The 12,683-nt window shown below is 39.5% G+C and overlaps 1 long non-coding RNA gene across 1 annotated transcript; it reads left to right on the top strand.

The window, feature by feature from the left end:
* Window positions 1–6,422: 6,422 nt before the first annotated feature.
* On the top strand, window positions 6,423–11,112 carry LOC132400274 (uncharacterized). The gene is made up of 2 exons (XR_009514205.1): window positions 6,423–6,763; window positions 9,713–11,112. It is a non-coding gene; the product is annotated as an uncharacterized LOC132400274 (long non-coding RNA).
* Window positions 11,113–12,683: the final 1,571 nt, after the last annotated feature.

Raw genomic sequence — 12,683 nt, 5'->3', positions numbered from 1 at the left:
AATTGACATGACCATGAGATATTCTTGTATGTAACACAAGGCAATGGTGCTATGTTAATTGGCCTATATCACACTAGGTATCAGACATCTTCGACTAAAGTCATTTTGCATTATTGGTGCAGAGATCAAGGAAGGCTCCAGTCTAGACTGATTATTTTGTCTCTCAGCACATCAAACTCTATCAGTGGCCTATTTGCTCTGTCTGTCAATATTGAGATATTAGTGTGCCCAAAGAGTTACTTTTATAACACTAATTTTGGGTGTTAGGGGTTTCTGTCCTCAGAAGCTTATAGATGGATTACTTTGTAGATAATTTTGTCCCATAAGGGTGTTTCGAATATTCAGAGATTTCTTGTAATTTGTGTTGTGCTTCCAATGTAAATATGTAACTCAATCAAATGATTTGTCTGCATCAAAATACTGAACCAAACTATGCCATTTTTTAAGTATTGAAATTGCATTCAAACACTTATGGTTACTTTTATTTTTAAGAATATAAAAACAATATACTTTGAGTTCAGAGAGATTCTCCTGAGATTCCTTAGTTTCTCCAAGAGGACAAGAGTGAGAAAGATCCTCCAGAATACCTGCTTGTGCTGAATTAAGACTCTTACAGCTACAACTCTGTGTTAGTCATTCACATTCACAGCAAAATGATCCATCTACAAGATAACTGAATGAAAATGCATGTAAATACAATCCAACAATAATATAACTTACTGCTTTTAACACTTTAACTCCTGTCAGTGGATTATCTTCAGGTAGTTCGAGAGAAGTCATTCGAGCTCCACAGATTGAAATAAGACTAGAGTGAAAATTTGTAATGGAGGTGGTTTAATTTTTAACTTTAAACCAAGCTTTATAGTTACACATCTCCTCTTGCAATGATGTAGTCTTAGCTTTTTGTTTTGGAAAAATTATTGAAGGAAGACCAAAAGCATTAGAAGTGGATTAAGTCACTTAAGTTAGAACAAATACTGGAAGTAGAATAAAGCAGGAAAGCTCTTATTTGCATCTAAACCCAAAAGAATTTTTTTGCAATAAAGGTAAAGCAAAAATCTATGTAGGGAGCAGGCAAACACTATTGGTAAAAATGGTGTGGAGGACAAACTGGTAGAGTGTATAGGATAGTTTACTGTACTAGCAATTGGAAGGAAAAAGAATCTATTAATAATGTTATTATTAAGGAATGATATGCAATGATAGAAAGAGGTATGGTTCAATTTGAAAATAAGTCTCCAATCTAATAAGGAAAATTGCAAAGGTTTGAGGTGTGAATAGGATACTTTAGATTGTGAAACCACATTGAAATGTTTAATATGCAATGGTCATCATTTAAAGAACTAATAGATACTTTGTTAGAACTCGTATAGCACTGCAGATCATTATGTTCAGTAACCAATGGCAGAATCAGATCTGGCGACAGACCACTCCTTCTGATGTTGTTCTTATATGACACGTCTTTGTGGTTTATCTCCGGCAGGAGATTACACTGTTCCTCTGTGGGTAAGGGAGAAGGAATGCGGATTTTCAGAAATGACATCATATCATAAAGTGTCTGTCCCCACCAATGTTTACCTATTCACTTCTATTATTCACACAAAAAGAGGCATAATCCAGGTATTTACAATACTGAAATGGCAGATTCATTTTGATTGTGTGCACAAAACAGTCAGAATGAGCCTTTGATAGATTTTATAGTTTTTTCTCCTAGAATAACTGAAAGTAGAGTACAATTCTTAACTACAGTGATTAGTGCTTGCTGTGGAATAGGGGGAATAGCTAGTTGGTTATAACAAAGTATACAAAACTAAATAAAATGATATCAATAAATACAGTATACCATAATTTATAAGTTTCAAAGGTTTCCTTTCGGATGGGAAAAAGGTCTTTCCTTAGGATATTAACTTGTTTTGGTACATGTGTTTCACTTTAAAATATACATTAGAAGTAGAAGGATCTTGATGATTTTTCCTTCTAAATTTATGTTTCTGAGTCCATTAATATTGTTGTAATAGGGGGCTTTAGGGAGACTTAAACTATTTTTCTCTGAGTGAATTCCTTGAGCTGATGGCTCAACCATCCTTTGTATATCCTGCTGAATTTTACTTCCTATTGACTTTAATGGAATAGATAGCTGAATTGTTATGTTTAGTCTGTAACAGTACTGAAAGTTAAAGTCTATGCCTTCATGTTAGGGTCATAGATTTGATGGGTATACTTGTGCATTCATCTTGCCATGAATATTGGAATAGTATTGACTGGTCTACCACGTTGAGTCAAGAAGGAAGTTCAAATGTGAAAGAACATATAAGCAAGAATGTAATGCTGAGACTTTATAAGGCATTGGTCAGACCAAACTTGGAGTATTTTGAGCAGTTTTGGGCCCCTTATCAAAGAAAGGATGTGCTGGCATTGGAGAGAGTCCAGAGGAGATTCACAGGAATTATCCCAGGAATGAAAGGTTTAACATATGACAAGCATTTGATGGCTCTGGACTGTACTCACTGGAATTTAAAAGAATGGTGGTGGGGGGGGGGAATGATCTCATTGAAGCCTATCGAATATTGAAAGGCCTAGATAGAGTGGATGTGGAGGGGCTGTTTCCTGTAGCTGGGGAGTCTAGGACCACAGGGCACAGCTTCAGCATAGAAGGGCGTTCCTTTACAATAGAGATCATGAAGAACTCCATTAGCCAGAGGGTGGTGAATTTGTGGAAGGTATTGCCACAGATGGCTTTGGTTGCCAGGTCAGTGGGTATATTTAAAGCAGTGGATGACAGATTCATAATTAGTAATGGCATCAAAAATTACATGGAGAAGGCAGTAGAATGATGTGAAGAGGGATAATATATCAGCCGCAATGGAATGGCGGAGCAGAATAAATGAGCTGAATAACCTAATTCACCTTCTATATCTTGGTTTAAAAGTTACAAAAAACAAAAATAAGCAAAGATAACAGAACAGTGAAAATGAGAAACAACCTGAAGATATGAAGATATAACAAATATATCTGGCAAAAAGGAGGTTAAAATAAAAAGGAACTGAAAATAAGACACAGACGGATAATGCCAGAGACAGATGAATGAAGAATTTGGATGAGAATGCACAAGTATGGTTAGTGAGTATGCAGTTGACGCTAAAATGAGTGGTGTCAAGGACAGTGAAGATTATTAAAAATTACAGTGGGATGTTGGTAGGTGAGCTGAGGAATGGTAAATGGAATTTTAATTCAAATAGATGTGTGCTGTTGCAGTTTGGGAAGCCAAATTGGGGTAGCATCTTCACAGTGAATACTAAGGGTTTGGGCAGTGTTGCAGAACAGAGACTTTTGAGTGTAAATGGTTTCCTGAATGTGGCATCACAGGTAGACAGAGTGATGAAGAAGGCTTTTGGCAAACTGACCTCTGTCAGTGAAGGTAGTTGAGCTGTTATCTTGCAGTTGTACAGGATATCTGTATTCTGAATACATAATTGTTTTCACTATTATAGAAAAGGCTGGAAAGAGTGCAGAGGAGACTTATGGGGATGTTGACATGACACAAGAGACTGAGCTTGAGAGTGGGAGGTTGAGTAAGCTATTGCTTCATTCATTGTATCACTGGGGAATGAAGGATGATCTTATAGAGAGGTGTATGAATCATCATTTTTTTCCAGGACTGGGGAACTGAGAACTAGAGGTAGGGGTTAAAGGGAAAAGGGGTATGATTAAATAGGTACTTGAAGATCAACTCTTTCACTCAGGGAATATACTAACAATATTTTGGACAGAATGTGTGTAGGAGCAGTATATCTGTTCTGCTTTGTATTCTATATTGTGCATTTATTATGTTAATTATGGTAATTAGATGCGTGAGTGGGGGTGTGGTAAAAGCAAAGGGAATAAGTTAATATTCTTGCTTATTCCATGCAGTTTGTAGCTTGGGACTGGCAGAGGTTGTATCCTTTGCCGACCACTGAGATAACACTGAATAATGCTTAGCTTACACTTGAGTATGCTTAAGTTTCATCACTTCAAGATTGTAGGTTTACTTACTGTTAATAAAAGGTTCGACTTTGGGAGGAATCATTGGAGCCGGGGGCACATCATGCAAGTATAACATATCCACAGGGTCGCAGGCAGCAGTAATTGCGTTGTTTTGCATTTGGTTTTGTATTGCCACTGCAATGTGGAAAGGGTTAAAGGGATATGGGCTAAACTTGGGTAACTTGGACGAGTGTGGATGAGCATTTTGGTCAGTGTTGACCATTTGGGCCAAAGGATCTGTTTCCATCCTGCATGTTGCTATAACTCTCAACATAAAGAACAGTCTTTGCCAGAGTGTAAAATATTAGGTATTGAAGAAAGAGGAGAATATGAAGGACATTAATAGATAAATTATTAATGGTGTGATTAGAAAAGGTAAAGCAATCATACAGCAAGCAGGAATAATAATCTTCTTGACATTCCACATCCACTAAGTACTTTGTACAATCAGGTCATCATATTGAAAATATTTGTCAAAAATTTATATAAAACATATCAATAATATATATTTAGTATTCTATTGGGTATTTCATATACCTCTTCAGACCTTCAATTCACATCACATTAGATTAAAGCTACAATTGTGTAGCAGTTACAAATTCCAATGAGACTTATGGTTCTGTAATTAGTTCTCCTATTTCATAACATCATTCTGAGAAGCACACTTCGTTATACATTCTTAAATATAACGTGTAAATATTTTTTCTAATAAGTTGAGATAGAGCTCAACTGAAAGAAAAAATTATTTTAATAATGTTTCTTTTTTTTCAAATTAGCAGCTCATACTGGGCAAATCTATGCAATAGCCTTATGCATTGTTTGTAATGTGAACAAAGTCACAGGAAAGACTTTGAAGCTACTGGATATAGAAGTGTTTGATTCAGCAAAAGCAAGCACCGGGCACCATATTGAGACACTGTTGGTTGAAGAGGCCTGCTTGACCCAATATTACATGATATTTTCATAGGCTAAAGATCAAAATTAACTGCAGGACAATTCTATAGTTACAATATACCTTCAAAGCTTCCTTTGAATTACATACAGTTTGCAAGCATCTCCTTCTTCACACCCACACTCTAGACGCTCAAAATGAATGTAATCCCCACTGCCTCTCTCTCTGGATCCACGCATATGCAGACATCAAGTGAATGGATGTTCCCTGGTTTGTAATCAACCCCAAACTGCAACTCCAAGTAGGCTTTTGCTCAGAGCTGCATTTTAAATTCAATTTACCATCCAAATTCAAGTCTGAAGATCAGTTGCTGGTGAAATTAGCATTTGATATATACCCCAGTTCCAGATACACCCTAATACATTTCCAAGAAAATATAATAGAGCTAAAGTATGTGTTAACCTTTTCTCTTTGAGCTTCTGCCAATACGGAGAGTAGGGATTGAAGAAGAGTGTGTAGGGAGGGTAATGTTAGGAGTGAGGATATACTAATGGAAGAATATGGATTTATGGTGTAAGTAGACTGGGAACAGAGACAGAAACAATTATGAGAGGAGAAAGAGGATCCAGCCAGTAACACAATCAGAGAGGGTGGTAGTGTGGGTGAGAGGAATATAGTGAGGTTGGTCAGGACTACGGTCAGAGAGAGAATTGGAATGAAGAAGACTGGTGGCTGATTAGTGCACAAGGAGCTGTAAAGACAGTTGATAGAGTGTATGGTTGGGAAACGAAGAATAGGAGGCTTTTTTGGATTGTTAGGTGCTGGTCAGTGAGGAAAGGACTGGTGAAATTTTCAGCAAGATTAGCCTGAGAGAGGATTAGAGGATGTTGGGGGACTGCTTGGGAACAAGGATGTTCTTAACAGGGTTGAGATCATCAAAAGGAGGTGGTTGGTTGTGAAGCCAGAGTCCCCAACAATAGCACAAGTAGAATGAGGTAGATCTCAGTCAATGAATGAAGAGGGCTTCGGTATGTGGGGTTCAGCCATTTCTACTGTGTGCCATTTGGTGTCAGTGTCCATGGCAACAGGACAAACCTATGGAGACCATTAGATTAAAGGATCTGTAATGGAAATCTAGAAGAATGCCATCAATATGTGAACAAATTAACTGTATGTAGTAATTCAGTTTAAATAAAATCTCTGTGACATTTTGTTGAAATAGGGCGGTCCAATTTATTTCTTCCTTTCTTGCTATGAAACATATAAATTCCATTTTCCTTGTGACATAATCGAAATGTGCAATTTTCAGGGGGTGTATTTTATGATCTGATGTTTCTAGCATGGACTGTGACAGAAGCACAGATTGGAAATATGAATGTACAAGTCATTACAGATGGTTCACGGCACAGGTCATTCATAATCTGCTCAAAGTTATTTGGCGGCGAATCAAATGAGCTGTGAGTTATACAAATTGCCTTCAGGGTTGCTACAATGTATACTTCTTTCTGCAAAATGCAGAACCAGGAATGTTAGCTCAAAAACTGCTTATTTAGGAAACCTCGGTAAATCTCCCCATACACTGAATAGCCTTTTCTTTGTCAGCATTTGTAATAAACTCAATAAACACTGTTTCGTCACCTCCTCTCTGTAGCTCCTGAACTCATTGCTCGCTGTACAGAGTCAGTCAGGAAACACTGAAGATATATTGGACCATTGTACCAAATTTTAATTTGAGAAGATCAGGAGTGACTGACAACAAGAACCAAAATGTTGGAAGAACTCAGCTGGTCAAGCAGCATCTGTGGAAAGAGGAACCATATCAGAAGAGGGCATGAGAAGGCCTTGGTGAGTAGGGTAAGGGCAAACCCCGTCATTCTTCAATTATGTGAAGAACAAAAGGATGACAGGAATGAATGTAGGACTGATTAGAAATAAAGGTGGGAAGATGTGCCTGGAGGCTGTGGAAGTGAGCGAGGTCCTCAATGAATACTTCTCTTCGGTATTCACCAATGAGAGGGAACTTGATGACAGTGAGGACAAGATGAGTGAGGTTGATGTTCTGGAGCATGTTGATATTAAGGGAAAGGAAGTTTTGAGTTGTTAAAATACATTAGGACGGATAAGTCCCCAGGGCCTGATGGAATATTCCCCAAGCTGCTCCACGAGACGAGGGAAGAGATTGCTGAGCCTCTGGCTTATGTCCTCGTTGTCCGTGGGAATTTGTACCAGAGGATTGGAGGGAGGTGAATGTTGTCCCCTTGTTCAAAAAAGGTAGTAGGGATAGTCCAGGTAATTATAGGCCAGTGAGCCTTATGTCTGTGGTGGGAAAGCTGTTGGAAAAGATTCTTAGAGATAGGATCTATGGGCATTTAGAGAATCATGATCTGATCAGGGACAGTCAGCATGGCTTTGTGAAGGGCAGATCATGTCTAACAGGCCAGATAGAGTTCTTTGAGGAGGTGACCAGGCATATAGATGAGGTTAGTGCAGAGGATATGATCTATATGGATTTTATTAAGACAAGGTTCCACACAGTAGGCTTATTCAGAAATTCAGAAGGCATGGGATCTAGGGAAGTTTGGCCAGGTGGATTCAGAATTGGCTTGCCTACAGAAAGAAGAGGGTCATGGTTGATGGAGTACATTCAGATTGGAGGTGTCCCACAAAGATTGGTTTTGGGACATCTACTTTTCGTGATTTTTATTAACAACCTGGATATGGGGGTAGAAGGGTGGGTTGGCAAGTTTGCAGACAACACAAAGGTTGGAGGTGTTGTGGACAGTGTAGAGGATAGTCGAAGATTGCAGAGAGACATTGATAGGATGCAGAAGTGGGCTGAGAAGTAGCAGATGGAGTTCAACCTGGAGAAGTGTGAGGTGGTACACTTTGGAAGGACAAACGCCAAGGCAGAGTACAAAGTAAATGGCAGTATACCTGGTAGTGTGGAGGTGCAGAGGGGTCAGGGGGTACATGTCCACAGATCCCTGAAAGTTGCCTCACAGGTAGATAGGGTAGTTAAGAAAGCTTATGGGGTGTTAGCTTTCATAAGTCGAGTGATAGAGTTTAAGAGTCACGAGGTAATGATGCAGCTCTATAAAACTCTGGTTAGGCCACACTTGGAGTACTGTGTCCAGTTCTGGTCACCTCACTATAGGAAGGATGTGGAAGCATTCGAAAGGGTACAGAGGAAATTTACCAGGATGCTGCTTGGTTTAGAGAGTATGCACTATGATCAGAGATTAAGGGAGCAAGGGCTTTACTCTTTGGAGAGAAGGAGGATGAGAGGAGACATGATAGAGGTATACAAGATATTAAGTGGAATAGATAGAGTGGACAGCCAGTGCCTCTTCCCCAGGACACCACTACTCAATACAAGAGGACATGGCTTTAAGGTAAGGGGAGGGAATTTCAAGGGGGATATTAGAGGAAGGTTTTTTACTCAGAAAGTGGTTGGTGCATGGAATGCACTGCTTGAGTCAGTGGTGGAGGCAGTTAAACTAGTGAAGTTTAAGAGACTACTAGACAGGTATATGGAGGAATGTAAGGTGGGGGAGGGTTATAGGGGAGGCAGGGTTTAAGGGTCGGCACAACATTGTGGGCTGAAGGGCCTGTACTGTACTGTACTATTCTATGTTCTATGTATAATGGAGTGCATTATTTTGGAACAGCCTGTACAGCAAGCTTTGAGCTTACTCCAAGCTCTGTGATCTGTTATGCAGTTCTGCTGGAACACATTGGACTGTTCTGCTGCCCTTCTACAGCAGTGGAGCTGTCAGTTAACCATCAGCGCTGCTGAATTGGATATACCAACTAATTAAGCAACTGTACTGACTCGTGTCATCAAAGCTCAACCCAACTCACGGTCACCCCTTCGCCACACTAATGGCCTACAGCATGTTGCTTCACTGACATGAGAACCTTGGTTCTGTGGCTGTCCCATGAGCAGAAACAGCCAAAGTTACTGACCAGGCCTTAAAGTGTCTCATCCCAATGGCCTGCCCCCAGTACCACCCTAGTGCATAGTGAGCTTCTCTAATCAAAGGCTGTTTCAGGGACAATTCTAAAGAAGTTAACTTTATTGAAATCAAAAATTATTTTAAAATGAATAAGTGCATTTAAAACATACTAATATGCTATTTGAAAACATAAATAAATGAAATAAAGAAAAACAGACAAAATTATTGAAGTTGTGCAACAATATTTGATTCAGTGTTAGGTGTGTTTGCTTTGCTTTTATAAAGCTGCAGAACTTTATTCCACAGTTTGTCCAGCCCTCTGCAGGGTGAACTATGGAGCTCTCTTTGGATCTACTGCTGAGACCCAGAGCACTGTGAGACAACAGGTGCAGTCACAGAGGTCCAGAACATCTGGCTGGCCACCAGTACAACTCAGTCGCTTGAACCAGAGGGAATACGAGGGGTGATTGATAGGTTTGTGGCCTAAGGTAGAAGGAGATGAGTTATTTTATGTTTCAGCATCCGATTCTACCAAAATATAGAAGTATCTTGAGTCCAAAATCACTCCTCATTTCTCTGAGTAGTTTCCAGTTTGATGTCCTCTAGTCTTCAGATAATTTCCTGAACCCAAACCTCTGATGCCCATTACAAATCCACTGGAAACAAGGACTCTGATAAAGTTTACTCAGTGTGTCGGTCAGGTGTATATAGTAGCTTTTGGATCTTCACATGGATAACACAATTTATGTTGGTAGCTAGCATGGAAACTTTGTAGCTTATAGTTTGTAGCTGTGCTGTCCTCCTTCTGAAATATTTCTCCATCACATTTTTTCAACAGTTGGACAGTCTGAACGGAATCGGATTGGTCTATATGCTGTAAAATTGTGTTGGACCTCTCTGGATGGGGAGAGTGACTTCACGTCCTGCAAGTGGCAGAGAAAGGAACAGAGCATATTGCATAGTTTCCTTATGAGGTGGGAAGTATGCATTTAAAATAAAGTCAACATTTAGTTTTAGAAACTGTTCGAGTATAAAATCACTAAGCTTTCTGATCATTGCCTCAGGAAAGCAGCTAACATAATCAATGACCCCTCTCAGTACAGTTACTCTCTCTTTGCATCCCTCCCATCGGGCAGAGGAATCAAAAACGTGACAGTACATAATACCGGGCTGAAGGACAGTTTTTACCAGCAGACTCTGAAATGGATCTCTCATAGAGTAAAAGGCGGACTCTTAATTTCCCACTCCACCTTGCTGTAGCCCTTGCACAGTATTTGTCTATCTGTACTGCACTTTCTCTGTAACTGTAACACTATATTCTGTATTATGCTTTCCTTTTTGCCACCTCGATGTATTTATGAATGAAACAATCAGTCTAGATCAGGCATGGGCAAACTACGGCCCGGGTGCCATATGCGTCCCGTTAAGCTTTTTAATCCGGCCCGCAGAACTTGATGAAATTATATTAATAAACCTTGTTAACGTTTTTTCTCCGCAATTCTGGCATTTTCCCAATAGATGACGCACTCTATATACATTGACCTTTGTTGAGGTGCAGCGTATTACTCCACATTTGCGCTTTACTCTTTGTTCGGCTTGACCTATTTGTGTGAACAGGCGTTCAGCGTCATGAACATCAACAAAGCCAGCCACAGATCCAAGTTAACTGACCAACACCTCAGATCCATCCTGAGAATCGCCACAACAAAGCTAAATCCAGACTTTGATGCGCTGGCTAAAAAGGGAGACCAACAACACTGTTCCCACTGAAATTAAAAATAAGTTTCTTCGTTGCGTTTTGTAAACAATGCATTTGAAAATATTTTTTTCAATAAGCCTTACATGTTACATGTCATTTCTGTTAAGTGATGGACATGAGTAGTGCACAGGTGCACGTACGTTCTCAAAATAAAAAATACGCTCCAGATCAAATAACGTACTCCGCATACTGGCGTGCTGTCACTGTTCTGTCTTTGTGCTGGTCGTTGTTGAGTTTTGGCACAGGGGACAATTGAATAAGAAGGAGCAGGACAAGTAGACCTGCATCTCCTACCGTTTTTGAAATAAAGACAGTCAGGAGGAGAGTGATGATGATAATATCTTGAAGGATAACAGAATTTTCAGTGCTTTAAAATAATAACTGTTACTATTTAAAAAAGCTGTATTTTATTCATTTAATTTTCAATGTTTTAAAAGTCATTTCAATAAATAGCTAAGTACCATGGGACTTCAAAGACAGATATTTTGTTGTAATGCATTTGTTCATTTTCAATTGAAATGAAAGCACATGTTTTCTACATGTCCCATGATATTTTATTTTCTCTTATGAGGTGTATTACCAAAACACTCCATCCATCTGCTCCTGGTCCGGCTCCCCTGTCAAATTTTAGAACCCTTTGTGGCCCACAAGTCAAAAAGTTTGCCCACCCCTGGTCTAGATGATACAAACAAAAGCTTTTCACTGTATTCAGTACATGTGAACATCATAATCCATTCCTTTCTTCCCAGCAATCAATGACATGTCAATCACCACTGACGAATCTTCCAGACATGAATGCCTGGACAGTTCAATCATATATCCACATTTTGTTAAATTCTCAATGAATCTACAAGTTTCCAGCTCTCATTATTATGGTAAAATTTAGAAAACGCCACAAGGGAATTGAATCTGCACCTGCTTGTTGTGTTGGATTTAAATAATGCCTCATCTGCTCTCCAGTTCCCATAGAAGAGATATAGGTTCATGAGGATGATTCTGGGAATGAAGGGGTTAACATATGAGGAGCATTTGGCAGCATTGGGCCAGTACTCACTGGAATTTAGAAGGATGTGGGAGGGTGTGGTGATTCTCATTGAAACCTACTGAGTGTTGAAAGGACTGGAAACGGAAAGGATGTTTCATATGGTGGGGGGTGTCCAAAACTAGAGAGCACAACCTCAAAATTGAGGGGCAACCCTTTAGAATAGGGGTAAGAAGGAATTTTGTTAGCCAGAGAACATGAATCTGTGGAATGCCCTACCATAGACTGCGGTGGAGGCCGTCCGTGGGTATACTTAAGGCGGAAATTGATAGTTTCCTGATCGGTCAGGGCATCAAAGGATATGGCGGGAAGGCAGGTGTGTGGGATTGAGTGGGATCCGGAATCAGCCATGATGCAATGGTGGAGCAGACTCGACGGACTAATTGGCCTAATTCTGCTCCTATGTCTTAAGGTCTTAATACAGAGAATGCACATCCTGTAGATTTGCATCAATGAAGTTGAATGTGGGAAGTGCATTGCATAGAACACACTGCAAAGCCAAACCATTGCTAGTTCACATTGACCTTGTTAGATAACACACTCCCATTGACCTGGTCATATATCATTATAGCTCCACGCCTTGCTAGGGTGTGATACTGTATCCAATGGCTAAGCAGTCTGATGATTTGAAAAATAAGCAAGGGGCAGACGAGGCAATCAAGTGGCCATTGTTAAGCTTTTTGATTTTTTTTCCCTTCCCATCCTAACCCAATGTTTTCTGAGTCTAATTCATCCAGTATAAAATGGAGCCGGTCAGATTGGTGTTCATTTTACACTGTCTATTGCTTTGATTCTGAACCAAAATAAATTTGTCGAACAGTAAATTTGAGAAATAGCAAATAGAAGTAACCTCTTCTTTAGGAAGAGCCTACAATATTGCATGGCCATTCTCATTTTTCCTTTGAACCTCTGGATTATTGAGTTTATTGGCAATATTGCTAAAAACAAATCCTGATCATAATCTGTCTTATTTGGCAATAGGGTAAGATTTTGAACTGTTTCCACACA

The sequence above is a fragment of the Hypanus sabinus genome, chromosome 10 (genome assembly GCF_030144855.1).
Source record: "Hypanus sabinus isolate sHypSab1 chromosome 10, sHypSab1.hap1, whole genome shotgun sequence".
NCBI classification, from domain to species: Eukaryota; Metazoa; Chordata; class Chondrichthyes; order Myliobatiformes; family Dasyatidae; genus Hypanus; species Hypanus sabinus.
The sequence above is the reverse complement of the archived record's forward strand: the minus strand, read 5'-3'. Positions and strand labels throughout refer to the sequence as shown.